The following is an 11,945-nucleotide window of genomic DNA, read 5'->3' on the forward strand; positions in this document are numbered from 1 at the left end:
AAATACATGTCAGCGAGACGGGCGACTGAACACACTTTTAGAACACTACAGTAAAGTACAGAAGTTAAACGTTCTCCTGTTTTCTTACAGAAACATGATTTTTTAAGTTCTAATGACCGTTTGGAAAGAGGGGATTTTTAAGGGCAAATTAATGAGAGCTGGCTTGAAAGAATTGCTAAAATGTCCGAATTTACCTTGTTTCTGCTTTGAACAATTCGATCCTGAAAGAAAGAAAAATGGAAAAACAGCTGGATGTAAATGGAATTACAAAAAGACCCCAAGGTTTTCCTGAGTGTTACGTCAATAGAAGTGTGCGTGTGTAATTGTGACACTTGTCCGTCCATAGAAGAATGTAGTGGTGAGATTTCACCACAAAACGCTTGGAGAATGCGGGCATCGATCCCGCTACCTCTCGCATGCTAAGCGAGCGCTCTACCATTTGAGCTAATTCCCCTTCCCGAAAGGATCCTAAACTGACTCACACCTCACAGCCTCTCCGCCGCTCAGGCGGGGCACTTTGCTGAGAGAAGTACCAGCAGTTTTCCCATGCACTCTGCTGACTCATTCCGCCACCCACTATCTCACAGCTGCCTATCAACTCCCCACGCTGGGGAAGGAAGAGGAGGAGAAAGCAGAGGAGGGGGAGGGAGGTGGGAGATCGGTAACTTGTACATTTCACTTTTACAACCTTCTCTTCCACATCCTTCCCACAGGAGGAAATGTGATTAAAGTTTGCTTTAATGAATATGCTCATTAAAGTACCCAGGTGTAAAATTACCGGATAGAGCCCATTTCTTTTGATCTTTGTATCTGTACGCCTTAATTGCTATGTTGATTTCATCAGGGTCAAAGTAAGAAATAACCAAAGACTTAAAAGGTGGAATGCAAGAAATAAATGTGCATAGCTAGTCCCTGAGCAGACTCAACTATACCTCCGAGCTGAGGCTCTTAACTCATCCATCACTGTAGGATGGAACTCACACCACAAGGGACTCTTCGGGATGGAGAGAATGAACTTCCCTGCCCCGTCCGCCCGTCCCTGTATGATAAGTTACTGCTAAGGCTTAAGAAGAATTTCTAAAGATGCCAGACAGTTTCTATTGCAACCCTCTGTTTGGATTCCTCCATTCCAAAGAAACATCTGGGATCTTATCTTATCTTATCTTATCTTAATTAAATAGTCGGTATTTGTTCGAAGCCAGAATAGAGGACTTGAGGCTCTCAGGCCCAGGGCTCTCTAATCGAGCGGACATTCCCATGCTTCAGGAAAAGTAGATCTAATAGAAATACTACCATCTTATTTAATACCCAAGAACTGGAAAGCAGAAAGAAAATTCCTTACTATGTAAATGAACCCTTAATCTCAACTAATAATTCTCCTTCTTGAAAAAGTGAAGAAACAACTGAAAATTCAGTTTTGCTGTTCCCAGCAGGGTTCATTTACTGATCTGGGGGCAGCTTATGCCTTTATTGATTTGTCACTTTTTCACATTGGCAATTTTTCACTTCTCCTAACCAACTGGTTCTTCTTCAGGCTCTGGACACTTTTTCACTCCTTCACTCAACTAATCCAGTATTTATTAAATACACACTATGTGCTAACCTTGTGCTAGTTGCGGATACAAATACAAAATGGCACCTCTTTCCTCAAAGACTTCGTATTCTAATGAAATTACACAACATGTACACATATGTGTACAATATTTTGGGAATTAAGGTAGCATGGTAAAGTTGGCTTTCAAGTCAAAAAGACCTAGGTTCATGCCTGTGATGTTTCCTGGCACATGTGACCTCGAGAAAGACATGTAACTTCTTAAATGTTAAACAACTCATTAAAACTAAGCTTTAAATTAAGCTTCATGTAATGGGGTGTGGGCTCCGGTTCTAGGAGCATGCCTGATACCAATCTGTGCAAGTGGGATTTGGGGAAACTACTTCTGGAAGTGTAGGAAGGGGACCTGTTTCTTACTTCAGAGCATGGAGAGGACTGTTAACTCTCAATTTACAGAAAGATAAAGAAAAGTCTTTTAATTAACCCCTGAGATAAGATTGAGCATGAATACAAAAGGCATTGGGTCCTTTTACTCCAAGCTTGGGGACCATGTGTGGCTTTGAACACATGGTGCAGTTGGTTTTCTGTATCTTTTATGTCTCTTAGTCTCCAGCTCTTAGGTAAATAGGGGCAGTAGGTGGAAAAGCAGAGGCTACACCACAATGCCTGCAACACAGTAGGTGCAACACAAAAGCTTGTGGACTCAGATCAGAAGTTCACACCAGTTTGCCCATTGCAAGCCCAGTGAAAAGTGCAGCCTCCATAAAGCTTTTCAGCTTTCATGTCCAGAGGCTATGCCTAACCCAGAATTGAATTTCTTGGAGATGAATGTTGGTAGAAGCCAAATTGTATTGGAGGGCAAATATTGGGAAATATGTCTGGTTCAGGAAGAACATTTTTCCCCCCTTTGGCTCTTTTGATATCTTTTCTTAAAAGTGAATTGATTTTAATTGCTTAATTGATAATGATGAGAAATCAATTGGTTAAATTGATAGAAATATGGATAATGTTGAGGTAATATCAATTGGCACTGAGCCAAAGGATATTGGGGAGAAATCATCAGATTGGAGGCTGCTGCTAATAATATTAGAAGAACCTCATGTCACTTGGGAGACCCCTAAAATTTCCAAGAGAAAGATATAGCAAGCTGAACTCTGGGAACCTGACCCTGCTAGCAAACATGTTGGTTAGAATAATTCTGATCTTGCCACATAGGCATAGGGACTATATGTGCAAAGATAGAAAGAATGTGAAAAAGTCTATTTCACTGGAGTCAAGTGTGTGACTGGGAGAAGTGTGTAGTAAACTGGAAATATATGGTGAATCCTATTGTGAAGGACTCCTTTAAATGCTAAACACAGTTTGTATCATTTACATTTAATCCTAGCTGCAATAGGAAATTCCTGGAATTTATTGGGCAGCAGAGTGACTGAGTCCAACTTGAGTTTTAGAACTGTGACTTTGGCAGCTATATAAGGGATGGATTGGGAAAGAAAGACAAGGCAACTCATTTTGAAGATTATTGGAATAGTCCCCACAAAAACTTATAAGGACTTAAATGGAATGGTAGTTTTTCATTCACATCTTTAATTGCCCTTTTCTTAATCATTCTAATTGTTTTAAGGAATCATCTCTCAATAAATGAGTTAAATAGTTATTTGAGTGACATTCAGATCATCCCCCAAACCTTAGTACAATTTTAAACTACTATCAAATAGACAAAAACCTTTTAAATTGCACTAATACTTTTGGGACATCCTGTATGATCATAGAATTGGAAATGACTTCAGAAATCACAGAGACATAAGAAGGTGATTTGCTACTTTACACAGATGATCTTAAGCCACTATTCAATATCAGGTCGATCTGTTGGAAAATCCAAGGCTTTTTCCAGTACAGTATGCACATTTCTCTCAAGGATCTGAGGATCAAGAGATCTGTGACGATTCCAAAGAACAAGTTCCCTGGAAAGGAGCAGCCATTGGTGTAGACAAAGAGGCTGACACTCAGGGACCCAACTTTTTGGGACCTTCAGAGCTGATTTGGTAACATTAATAAAGAATTTGAAGAGTAATATAAATGTAAAGGATACTGGATTTGGAGTCAAAAGAAAGAATCTAAAATCCAGTGCTCTGATATACTATTTTTGAGGCAATAGGAAAACCATTTAACCATCTCTGACTCTCAATTTCCTTTCTGTTAAATGGAGGCCTTGGAGTAAGTATTTTTATACTTTAAATGATTTAAATAAACCTCCCAGGTTGACTTCTAGCTGGCTGCACTGAGTAGGACTCATGCCAATCCTTTTACTTCCCTTTATTAAAACTACAAGAGAGATTTTGCCTCTTCCATAAAGCCTTCTTTTATAAAATATAAGCAATTCAGTGAATTTCCTTTGTTTTCCCCCCACATGTCCCCTTTCATCTAAATATGCAGTTCCTTTGAATTCCCTGACTTGTTTAAATGGAATTTGCTCAAACTCTCTTACCATCCAGAATAGGCAGAACTGTCCTGGGAATCAAATAAAACAGATAGATCAGAATGTATCAAAATCTGATAAATCAGAAATTTCTAACAGTATTGGCATACTGAACCCAGAACTTCTCCTGCTATTTCAGATAACCAATTTAGACTGATTCATATCAACTCCAAGTTCCGAAAAACAACTCAGATCAGAGATAACCTGATAAAAATCAATATGCGATTATACTGCCACTTCCCCACTGTGATTTTTGTTTTTATAGCCTCTGTTGCCTGTGCCCACCCTGAGATTTGTCCTAATTGTGCTCTCATGTATATGTGTTAACTTAGAAGGAATAAAGCCACAGAAACCGTTTTGTACAAAAGGCTGACACTTGACACCCCAGAATGTGCTCCTCTTTGTTTAAAAATGTGCTATTTATGTTTACTTAATTACTATTTTGCTTGTGCTTGTTTTCAGATATTATGTATTAGGGTATAAGATTACCAGTGAGGCACATTTGCCAACTGATGTATTCATTTCAATAAGTATTTATTAAGCATTTTTTTAAGACTCATTATCATGAACCAATTTTGTGAATTCATTGCTTGATCAACAGATCTATTAAGTAGTTTCATTTGGGGGTTTGTGTCTAAAACCTAGCATAGGGCTAGATATATAACAGTTGCTTCATGTTTGTTGATCAATTAAATGAATGAGTGAAAAAGTGTCCCAAACCTGAAGAAGGACCAAAATAGTTAACCAAATAGTTATGCAAAGTGAAAAAAATAGCTACTGTGAAAAACTAACAAATCATTAAAGGCACAAGTTGTCCTCCAGAGTTTTAAAACAAATCCTGCTAAAAACCAATAAGATTGAGTTTTTAGTTGTTTCTTCACATTTTCCAGAAGGGGAAGATGAGTTAGTTGAGATGACAGTACGCTCATTTAAGTTGTAAAATGTAGCTAGGGCTCATTGCCCAAGTTTTCTAGGATTTTCCTTTTACTCTCCAGTTCGTTGGTATTAACGTAAATGGTGATATTTCTTTTTTCTTTTTTTTTTTTTAGCTTTTAAAAATATTTTTATTAAAGCTTTTTTTATTTTCAAAACATATACATGGATAATTTTCAACATTCACCCTTAGTGTTCCAAATATTTTCCCTCCCTACCTACCGCTCTGCCCCCTAGATGCCAAGTAGTTCAGTGTATGTTAAATATGTGCAATTTTTAAATACATATTTCCATAATTATCCTGCTGCAAAACAAAAATCAGCTCAAAAAGAGGAAAAAAATGGAAAAGAAAACAAAAAACAAGCAAACATGTGAAATACTATGTTGTGACTCTTTCCATCACAAGTCCACTGGAACTGGCTTGAATCAAGTAGTGATATTTCTTTTAGAACTACTTTTCCTGAGCCTCGGAAGCTGGAGAAAGATCTAAGAACCTCCACTACTTTGTGGTCGGCTTTTTACAAGTACTTATGATGTGACCCTGGACAAGACCCATTATATGAGATCCTAGAAAGGGGAATCGGAGGGGAATAGACTGTGCCTCTACCTGGCAATTTTACACCTTGATAATTTAATGAGCAGAATTATATATTCTGCCTTTGATAAGGATGTAGAAGGAAAGGAAGAAAATGTGAAAAGTACAAGTCCCAGCTCTGCTCCTTCTCTTCCTCTCCGCATCATTCATTCCTACCTTTCCCCCTGTTCCTTTCCCTTGCTCCCTCCTCCTTCCAACTGCTTTTTCTTCCTTCTTTCCTTCCTCTTTCCCAGCTTGTTAATAGCCCGCTGAGGGTTCAGTTGCCCTCTGAGAGAGGGGGGGTGGTGGAACGAGTCAGCAAGACTGAGTTCGAGGTCCGCGGCTATTATCACACTCTGCAGCCTCTGATGGAGCACACTGAGGCTGTGAGGTTTCAGTAGATTTGGGAAGTTTTCGGAGAGGGGAATTAGCTCAAATGGTAGAGCGCTCGCTTAGCATGCGAGAGGTAGCGGGATCGATGCCCGCATTCTCCAAGCGTTTTATTGTGATCTTTTCTTTATAAATGAACTCCGGCAAGGAAGGGACGAATTGACCGGAATTAGGAAAGGCTTTCTGAATAAAGTGAATCTTTCCTGTGACCTGAAGGCTTCCAAGGAGCTCAGCGGCCAAATTTAAGGAAACGATGAATTCCAGGCATGAAAAGGAGAATTCACGGACTCGGGAAATTTTCTTGTTGAAGTTTGCGGCAAGAGGCCAGTGTCTCTAGTGAATTGTGAGTAATTTATAAAGGTAGGAGGGCAACCGAGTTATGGAGACCTTTGAATGCCAAATAGACATTTTTATATCCTAGAGATGATACAGTTGCAATGATTCATTCCATTAAGCCGGCGCAGGGGTCCTCCAACTACGGCCCCCGGGCCAGATGCGGCAGCTGAGGACGATTACCCCCCTCACCCAGGGCTATGAAGTTTCTTTATTTAAAGGCCCACAAAACAAAGTTTTTGTTTTTACTATAGTCCGGCCCTCCAACAGTCTGAGCGACAGTGAACTGGCCCCCTATTTAACAAGTTTGAGGACCCCTGAGAGAGGGGCAACGGAGAGAAGAATTTCAGTGTTCCGAGAAAATGGAAATTTTTTTTGTGAATTAAACGGTTCTTTGGGTGTGGCTGAAGTGGAAAGATGAATGGGAGGTGGGAGTAGCTCCTGGGAAGTAAGTTAAATTGTGAAGTCAGGGTGTTAGAAGAAATATAATTTATGTTGAAGTATGAGTTGAGTAAGGAAAAACTGTGAGCCAGGCACTGAACTTGTTGAAGTAAGGAGAGAGTCTTGTATGGAGGTTAGTTAACAACAGTTAATAAGATTTTGATTGAGTGGTAGATATGGATTGAGGAAACATCAAAGGATAAGTTAGTAAATAATGGTGGGGAGCACATTGAACTTCCCTTTGAGGAGGTCAAAATATAAATTAACTCTTATGTGAGGTACGGGGAATCAAAATATATCAAAGCACCCTAAAAGGATACTTGGGAAGTTTAGAATGGGGATGGGTTTAGCGGGCCAAAACAATGAGTTTGGAATTTCTTTGAGTTAGAATTATATACAGAATATCCTTTGAGAATTATATACAGTAAGCTATAAGAAATGCATGATTGGGGCTCTTGGAGAGAAATTAAGGCTGATTGTGTAAATTTCAGAATTATTTGTGTAGAAAAGATAAATTCTTGAGAAATGGAAGGTCAGCTAATGGAAAAGGGTAAAAAGAAGAGAGTCAAATTCACATCACACTGGGTGATGATAAGACAGCAAAGGAGACTAAAGAACTGTTTCATAGGAACTTCCATCATAAAAACTCAAAGACAGAGTTTCTAGAAGAGGGTAGTTAGCAGTATCAAGTGCTGCAGAATGGTCATCACATTAACCCCTTTTGGGGTTGATAGAAGGAAAAGAAAGTTTTAGTTGAGAAGTTACAGAGAAGAAAAAATACCAAAATCAAACAAAACAAGAAGCCTAAACATACCAATCTTAAAGGATATCAGACAGACCATTAAAAAGCTACCCCATGGATAGATACTGGACTCCAGAGAAATTCATAAGTAAATTCTTATGTGCTTTTAAAAAGTACTTTTAAATACCTTGAATGGTAAAAATTTTCCCCCAAAAACTTAAGATAATATTGAACATTGCTTCCATCTATCTTTTATAGAAAAATAGGTTTTGATTTTTAAAATAGACAAAGAGAAATCTGAGAAAAAAATATATAGTCAGCGTTGTGTGAGACAAATGCTAGACCCCTTTACCCAAATTGACTACTAAGGCATCTTCAGATACAAAGTGGAAGCATTTATTCAGTTCTTGAAAAAAGAGGCCCAAGCACACCAGCTGAGTAGACCGGGAGCCTCTCAGCTCCCATCTTCCAGCATTGTGCCAGCCCCTCCCAAGTCAGAAATAGTGAATTTGGTTAAATAGCAAAAGACTTGAGTTCATTGAATGGACTGAAAAGGAAGTAACTATTGACCAATGGTCAGCAATGTTGTCTGCTTACTGGGGTCACAAAACTTCCTGAAGCTTAGACCTAGGGTCTGACCTTTTTTTGCCCTACAGCCTTCTGAGAATAGGGATCATGTGGCTTCCTGCAACTTAGGCCTCGGATCTGACCTACTCCATCTCATAAACTTTTTGGGAAATCTTCACCTGATCCCATTCAGTCCTTCCTCTTTTTCATAGTTTGAAGATTTCTCACACCAATCTTGATATATTTCTTCCACTAGGGTATCTTTTTTTTTTTTTTAAATCTAGGCCTTTAGGTTCCTCCCTCTCTTCAGTATTAACTGTAACCTGCCCTCTACCATTTAGAACCATTTAGAATTACACATGAGGGGAAACTTTCAGGAACCATTTTAACTAAGTAATCTTGAACTATTCTAGTGACTAAGAGCATAAGCAAGTGGGTGATAGGATAATGCTGCTTACAGCAATGACCAGGAATCAGAGCCGTCTTCCACCAACTTCATAGTTTGAAGATTTCTCACACCAATCTTGATATATTTTTTCCACACTCCTGATGGATAGCAGGCTAATTTCCAAAAGGAAGTTTTAGCAACTAAAAGAAGGGAAAGACAAACCACTTTTTGCTGAGTCAAAGGGTACATCTAGTTTTAGAACTCTTTGGACATAATTCTAGATTGTTGTCCAAAGTGATTGTACTACTGACTTTTGAAAAGGGTCTGAATAAGGTTGGCCCTTTCTCTAAGTAGAAATACTTAAGACTGGAATAATTTAGATTAATAAAACTTGTTTCTGACAGTTTAATGCAGAATTTTTTTCCCATATAAGTTAATTTAATAAAGGCCATTTGGGACCTAGTGTACCTATATGACATAAAAATTGCTAATATAATGACAGAAAAGTGTTGATACCAAATGTATTATCTGTCACTTCCTTAAGTAATTCAAGTAAAGTCAGAATTTCAGTATCTTTGCATTCCTTTTTTAAAGCTATTTACTCTTGATTAGGTTGAACTGAACTACATCCTAAGCCACCTTCCCCAATCCCCAATTTCCCCACATGATCTTAACTTGTAAAGGAATTTAGCTTGAACTAGATCTGTGTCTATACTCATCCTGTTCATTGAAATTTATGGCACAAGTGGGTATTTAGAATGAGTGGGTATTTTTCCCTAGATAGGCAAGGGTGATTGGTATTTTATGACCAGTCCTTGCTATCTAATGTGACTCCAGCTTTCCCCTTTCTCTTAAAAGTCTAAGAAACTTTTTCTGTGAATCTGCTAGTGGGACATCCCCCAGGATGGTAGGTTTGCTACTTTATCTACATTAAAGATGCTCTATTCCTCCACTAATGAGTTTGATTTATTCCAGGATTGGATATATTTACATACAAATATATGATTTCCCTCAAAGCTTTACGACATTACTTTGTCTTTTGCCCAAGCATGTGTATGTACATGGATATATATGTTTATTTGTTGGGATATGTAGATATGTTCTCAGGTTCACAGGACTTTAATGCAGAAAAACTTTTAAGTATTATCCTTCTGTGGGTTGCTCTGTATTATTCCTATCTTTTAAATATATTTTTAAAAATATTTCATTGTAATATTATGAAGTTTGACAATAAATAACTATAGCAACACAGAAGCTATATTTTTAATTCCTTTAAAAAATCCATTTGACAGCAGATGGTTTTATTTCCTTCTAAAAAGGAAAAGTAGATCATAATGATTATTTGTACAATTTCCCATAAGGCATAAATTATTTATGTATATATAAGGCATAAATTACATGTATATTCTTATCTTTCCCAGGCTAAAATTATAAAAGTCCCACTTAGGTTCAATCCTACTGCTGTTGACTGGCACAGACACTTGCACATGATCCATTGTTCACTGCTCCTGGTGATAGGAACTTACCATGTTGATACTAGGACAGTGGGGACACCTGATCTGTTTTAGTCTCAATGTATCTTAAGCCAGATGTGATGTGATGCAGTGCCAGGCCTGGAGTGAGGAAGCCTTATCCTCGAGTTCAAATCTGGTCTGAGATACTTAATAGCTGTTGACCTGTTTGCCTCACGTTTCCTCATTTATAAAATGAGGTACAGAAGGAAATGGCAAACCCTTCCAGCATTTTTGCCAAGAAAACCCCAATGAGGTTCCAAGGAGTTGGCGCAACTGAACAACAAAACCTCAGAGCTCCCAAGTTCAATGTCCCAGCCTCAACCTTCAGAGAAGGAAAACATTTATTAAGCATCTAACGTGTACTAGACACTTTGCTAAGTGCTTTACAAATATTATCTTGTTTGATCTTTATTTTATAACTGAGAAAACTGAAGCAGAGATTAAGTGACTTGCCTAGGATCACACAAGTAAATGTCTGAGGTAAGATGTGTATGTTAAGATCTTAACTCCATGCCTAATGCTAAAACCACTATGGTTACATAGTGTCCACAACTCCTGGCTTTTCATTCTATTTCCTAGGGGGACCAACACAAACACTTGCCTTGGCTCTTCTGTCTTCTTCTTGCACAATCTTCAACAGGGGTTGGTTTCATCCTGATGGATGTGGCTCCTATAGGCCTATCTACTGAATTTAGATGTTGGAAATAGAGTTAGTTTCAGGATTCCTGTGAATTATCCATCTGGTAGAGTTGGCCATGGATCCTGCTATGAGCTCCTAGTGTTTTGATGGAAACTGTCTACCTTGTATTCTTTCCCCAAGAAGGCAGGGAGAAGATAATCTTGGTTTCCTGTAGTTTATGATAGCTTTTGGCTCCTGAGAATTACCCCTTTTGAGTGTCCTCTGATTCCTGATCATCATCTTGTGTAGTTCTGTTCTGAAATGAAGAGCCCATTGCTCCCTGGTCTTTGATCACAGTTCTTTTAGGTAAGTATACTTTCTGATCTTTGCTGAAGAGAGGAAGAGGAGAGGGGAAGCTGGACTCTGAGTGATTAATTTCTTAGGCACGAAAACTCGATTCTTATCTCTATAAGATTAAGTTACCCTTACACTTCCAAATAGAGAAGTTCTTTATTGATTGTACAGATAAGGACAATTTTTTTTCTGAAATGGTTTTCTTCAAGAGAGAAAAAGTTTTGTATTTCACGTGAAAGCATTCGAAAAGGTTCCCTTTTTAAAATTTGACTTATTTTTATTTTGCTGAGGCAAATTGTCCAGAATCACACAGCTAGGAAGTGTTAAGTGTGTGAAGCCACATTTGAACTCAGGTCCTCCTGACTTCAGAGCTGGTGCTCTATCCATTGCGCCACCTAGCTGTCTCCTGACAATTGTTTTTACATATAATTGGGGGGGAAAAGATAAAAATGTTATGCTGCCAAATATTCTATGAATATTCAAAAAATACTTGCAGGCTTGCTATAGGTAAAATAAAAATTATTTCTAACTAAAAATCACAAGTTTTTCTCTTACTTAAAACTCTTCACAGAAATCTTAGGCACTTTGTTTCAGCAATACTGGTGTAATGTTATCCCATGCTTCTTGGCATTCTGGTCAGCTGGATAGTATTGTAGATAAAATATTACTCTTGAAATCAGGAAGACCTGTTCAAATCTTGCCTCAAACACTTGGGCAAATAATTTAACCCTTCTTAGCCTTAATTTCCTTATTTGTAAAATAGGGACTATAACACCTACCACCTCAGGTTGTTTACTTCCCCTATTCCCCAGACTTAAAATGTTATAGAAATGCTAGACACTACATTTTTTCATATTAATTTCTTAGTATGCCATTACAGTTGTGTCCCACAATTTATTTTGGCCCTTAACCAAAAAGTTTTTTGTTTTTATTTCAATTACTTTTGAATAAAGTCTCCTTGTCCCACAAAATTGAACATTCCCTTGAAACTAGCAAAGAGCAAAACCAAAACATTATCTAATGATATTACAAAATTGATTATATAGTGATATTATTTGA

The 11,945-nt window shown here is 38.0% G+C and overlaps 2 non-coding genes across 2 annotated transcripts; one reads left to right on the plus strand and one right to left on the minus strand.

Moving 5' to 3' along the window:
* Positions 1 to 381: 381 nt before the first annotated feature.
* On the minus strand, positions 382 to 454 carry TRNAA-AGC. Its single transcript has one exon. It is a non-coding gene; the product is annotated as a tRNA-Ala (tRNA).
* A 5,505-nt stretch (positions 455 to 5,959) lies between these two features.
* On the plus strand, positions 5,960 to 6,032 carry TRNAA-AGC. The gene has a single exon. It is a non-coding gene; the product is annotated as a tRNA-Ala (tRNA).
* The last annotated feature ends 5,913 nt before the right edge of the window (positions 6,033 to 11,945 follow it).

The sequence above is a fragment of the Sarcophilus harrisii genome, chromosome 1 (assembly GCF_902635505.1).
Source record: "Sarcophilus harrisii chromosome 1, mSarHar1.11, whole genome shotgun sequence".
Classification (NCBI taxonomy): domain Eukaryota; kingdom Metazoa; phylum Chordata; class Mammalia; order Dasyuromorphia; family Dasyuridae; genus Sarcophilus; species Sarcophilus harrisii.